Source organism: Setaria italica, chromosome IV, assembly GCF_000263155.2.
Source record: "Setaria italica strain Yugu1 chromosome IV, Setaria_italica_v2.0, whole genome shotgun sequence".
Lineage (NCBI taxonomy): Eukaryota > Viridiplantae > Streptophyta > Magnoliopsida > Poales > Poaceae > Setaria > Setaria italica.
Genome location: NC_028453.1, coordinates 23,857,786 through 23,862,618, shown reverse-complemented (window position 1 = coordinate 23,862,618; position 4,833 = coordinate 23,857,786). Strand labels below are relative to the sequence as shown.

The 4,833-nt window shown below is 37.6% G+C and overlaps 1 long non-coding RNA gene across 1 annotated transcript; it reads right to left on the bottom strand.

The window, feature by feature from the left end:
• Positions 1-1,209: 1,209 nt before the first annotated feature.
• On the bottom strand, positions 1,210-1,443 carry LOC106804301. The gene is made up of 3 exons (XR_001393181.2): positions 1,339-1,443; positions 1,288-1,290; positions 1,210-1,231 (listed from the first exon to the last, which is right to left on the bottom strand). It is a non-coding gene; the product is annotated as an uncharacterized LOC106804301 (long non-coding RNA).
• Between the last annotated feature and the right edge of the window lie 3,390 nt (positions 1,444-4,833).

Genomic DNA, 4,833 nt, shown 5'->3' with positions numbered 1-4,833 from the left:
CTCCAAATACATTAGATGCAGTGAAGGGATGGGAGTCGCGAGCATCCGTTTGGGTGCCACCTTTAGTAGTAGAATAGCAGTAGGATAAATGTAGGTTACTTTAAATATCATAATAATATAATATATGAATACTAAGGTGGGCAAAGGATGTGAGCTAATTACCATTGTCCATGACACAAGACGTTTGAGTCGGCTGGCTCGTATAATTGAATTTTTCACAAGCAGGCCATTTGGTATTTCTACCAATGGTTGCTTCAAACATTTGATTACGCCAGTTTAGGCGTGAATTCCTAATTCCAGGAGTCACAGGCTTGCTATGGATGGTGTGGTTTGCAGGGATCGGCTGAGGAGTAATGACTCCAGGGGATTGCTCCACAGATGATTGGATGTAAACAGGCCTGCCGTTTACAAGAGGGATTTCCAACTCGTCCGATATTCTTGACAGCGATTTATCAGGAAGAGGGAATACCAACTCTGGGGTAAAGTGTGGACTTGGCATAGCGATAGAGTCAGGATGCAAATTGCTTGCCTGTTGTTCTTTGGCCCTCTTTCTATAGTCTCTCTTGGACTGTCTTGTTTTCTCTTTCTTCTCTTCTGGCGTCATAAATAATCTCTTTCCAGCATATGAATCACGCCGCCTCTTATTTATTGCAGCCCTCTGCCTAGGAGACATTGCCGCCCTCCGTGCCTTATCCCTTCTACGCCTACGCTCCTTAGGTGAGAGGTCATGATCATCCATAGAACATGGATCTAATCCATCACCTAAATAACGAGTTGAATTGATGTTTGGTTAATGTGTTTGGTGCATTAAGATGGCAACAATTAAGAATAACAAGATCTCTATTTGATTTGGCATATGTATCACGCCGCCTCTTATTTATTAATGAGATGTTTTCATAAAAAAACCTATTAAAAAGGAAGCAGTTATAATTAAAGAAGCACTAAATAATTAGCCACCAGTCATAATTAAGAAGCACTAAATAATTAGCCACCATGGGATTACCTGCTCCACCCACAATACTACTATAACTTTCAACGCAAACGTCCCCCGTGTCACCAGGAGTAGCATCATCAATGCGTAATGCGGCGTTTATATCTAAAAAAGTTTTAGAGCTTTAAATTCCTGAAATCAGAGTCAGATCATATGATTATTCATCACACGGTTACCTCCTTCACATATAGGGATGATACAACTCTGATCGCGTAACTCTTCCATCTCACCAAAAGTAGCCTCATCATTGATTAAATATGCGTCTACATATTTAAAAGATCATAAAAATAAAGCACCTTCTGAAACAATGATGTTTTTTCCAAAACAACAAAAGTGTGTAGGCGCACCTGATTCACCTGTCCCCACATGAAGTATGTCTTTATTTTCTCCCAAATCTCCCCTATGGAGCCAGCTATCGTTTTCATCTGCCTCCATGTGTACACTGTCATCTACATAAACTCTTTAGTCTCACTATTTGTCATGAAAAAATAACGATGCAGAAGTGGAGTGAAACGAAGAACACAATAGTACCTTGACGATGGTTTGGAATGTGCTTAATGGCACCTTGTTCCGTTTTTCTCCTCTTACCCTCTCTATCACGTTCATTAGGATCTACATGATCCAGGGTTTGCGTACCTTCATCATATTGAAATGACATAATGAGTGACCATAGTACATCACGACCCAAATGTCCAACTGTATTCTCACCTAGAATTGTTATATTTGTGAGTTCTTTAAAAGGTTCCCTAGACCGCCTTGACCCTTCCATCAACGCGATAGTACCTGCACAAGCCAAATGAAAGGCAAGATCAGATTTCAAAAAATTGATTGTACAATTTGCTTGCGCATCTCATTTAGTTTTTGCTAACTTCCAGGGAAGACCTATATGGGTATAGGCCTGGTAAATTATACATGGAACTATTCCTAGCTATCAGTTTTTAGTTCAATTCACGATTAACTGAGCTTCATGCTCAATGCTCCCAGCTATTAGAATAAAACAAGGTGGATGTGTACATCTACAATTGGAATGCCCATGATGACATGTCCCGAAAACAAATCGAAGCCATAGGAAAGACCATGTTGTCTTTGTAGATGATGTCATAGATCAAAACTGTGGAAGAATAGCCAAAAAAACCAAACAACACATAACTTTTCTAGATTAAAATTACAACATCAAACACATGAGCTTTGAATCCAGAGATGCAAATCACAGGTCAAAAAGAGAAGGATAAAATAGCAACAAGCTACAGTAAAAACTACAAAACAAATAATCTACTCCAAAGCTGCAACCCTGAATCTTCTCCAGTGTTTCCTGCAATGTATGCAGTTTAATACCTGTGAAACAAACCAAATCACATGACAGGAAGGAACAAGACAGAGGATCTACCAAAGCGGTCATAGGGATCCATCACTATTCCTTTTATTGTACTTGCAGACTGTACATGATGCATTCTTAAGACTGTCTACCAGTTAGTTGTGATACAGTGTTAATTAAATGCAGTATACCTATTCAAGTACAATACTATTGCCTAATGCATGATGACAAAAGTACGCTGCCTAATGCAGACCTATACTGCCTAATGCATGAGAAAGTACAATATTATTGCCTGCAGAACCATTCTATTGCCTAATTCATACAAGGCATTACTGATTAACTAAGTACAATTGCTCAAGCATAATAAATAAACTGCTTAAATTCATAACAAGTAAATTGCTTTATAGTAATCAGAAGAACGCTATAATGTCAAGCTATCACTCTAGAACTAAAATATACTGGACTGAAAATTGGTAAAGCATTGCTAATTGAAGAATTTCTACAGCCCAAGGCTAATTGGAAATTTAGAATGGGATCAATATGCATGTGATTTTGAAAATTTAGAATGGGATCAATATCATTAGTGTTTTACAAAAGGTTAACTGAACTTTCTCGTTCGTAGTTACCAAAAAGTTCAGTTTATTCGAAGCAGATAAACACTACCTCTTGTTATTGTGGTTAGCCTAGGTACATAAGTGCAAATGCAATGCCCTCATCGCAGAGAAGATAGGTGGACCATAAAAGATAGGAGCTCAGCTAAGCAACCAAATTTTTCTAAAGGAAATCAGAAGCCAAAAGATATGAAAAATACATGGCACATATGAACTACAATGCCCTAAATACAGTCTAAGTATGGCACTCTAATTGAAAGTGAGAACATTTTCATCCCTCCCTATGGCACTCTAGAACCAAAAATCGGTAGCTGAAATATTACAGGCTTTCATGGCCTATGGGCTACAGGAAAAATGCATTGCTCAATTTTATACACAGTTTTCATTTGCATACTATAGTTTTTTTGGAGTGACATTTCTTATCACTACCAAAACACATAGATAATGGAGCAATGCATTGACCAGGAGGCAAGGACCGTAATTGCATTGACAAGGAGGCATGAACCATAATTTTTTGCTACAGCAACAGTTTGCAAATAAACCCCAGATAGTTTATCTTGGAAATTCATACATACTATAGTACCACACTACCATGCTTTCAAAATTTCCAAAATAAATAGAAACAATAAAGAGTCCACACTAAAGCTGACATGATTTGGGCGAGTACCTTCTAATGCAGAGAATGATTTGACTGAAAAAATCACCTGAAATGCAAAGAATGATTTGACTGAGAAAAGATAAACAAAATCACATTATACTTCAAGAGAATGGCATTTCAAGAAAGTAAGCTAACAAGCAAATGTGGTAGGTGTTAATATCATAGCTAAATATCCAAAATTCACTATAAGCTCATCCAGCAGTCACAAAGGTTACTGAAATCAAGATGCACCTATATGAAGAATTAAATTTGTGCCGAGATAAGACATGCAAAAACAGCCAAGAAAAGAAGTGCATGCACAACTATTGTAAGAAGAAAAGATCTGGTCATAGTTTACAAAAGATATGGTGCCAGTAAGGAAAAATGGACAGTACAAGCTTACAAAGCAAACTGACTTAAAATGTTGCAATGCAAATACCAAGTCAAGTGATCCGGGCAACGCTGTCGCAGAAATTATATCTGCAAAATTATGAAATCCTTAGAATAGTTGTGGTATGCAATGAATAATGGGGAACATGTCTTTTTCATTACAAAATGAACTGCGTACAATCTTCTATCCAAGAACCACAACAGACACAGAGCTTAAGAAAAAAAAAATAGAATCATGATCTGCAAGGGCGTATCCGCGTATCACCAGAATTACTCACAGATGATAGCCTGAAGGCGCAGAATTTGGGCTTCCCTCTCTTGCCGCAGTTCAGGAGATGTGCGCCCTTCTTCAGATCAAGGATGGCCTGAATAAAGCACTGAATTGAGCAGTCAGATGGCCAATCCTCCCAAAACTAAAGGGAATGTGTTCAAGTACTGCTAGTCTAAGGAAGTGCTAGTCTAAGGAATATGCAGAAACTAATACCGTTGCTATAAACAATTGATGAGGAAGGCAATCATCAAAAGGTAATAAAAAGGAATTCAGTAAGCACTACGAGATCAGCTACCGATTTTAATTGGATGGATAGCAAGTGCAGGCATAACAACATAGTTTAATCTAGAGATCCTAGAAAAATAGAAGATATTGCTTAACCTTCATGCATAGAAAAGAAAAGAGACTGACACTACAAATACTGTACAAATTCTTTCCCAATCTCCCATTAGAAATTGTTTAAATAACCAAAGGTAGCTTCACTGCATAGTTTGCTTGAGGTATCATCTCTATAGGATTGGAAAAAAAATGTTCTTATCTCAGGTGTTAACAAATAAAAAGTGTTAACTAAAGAAAAAAAAAGCTAGAATATAGTTTGTCATAGATGATACCTTCTGT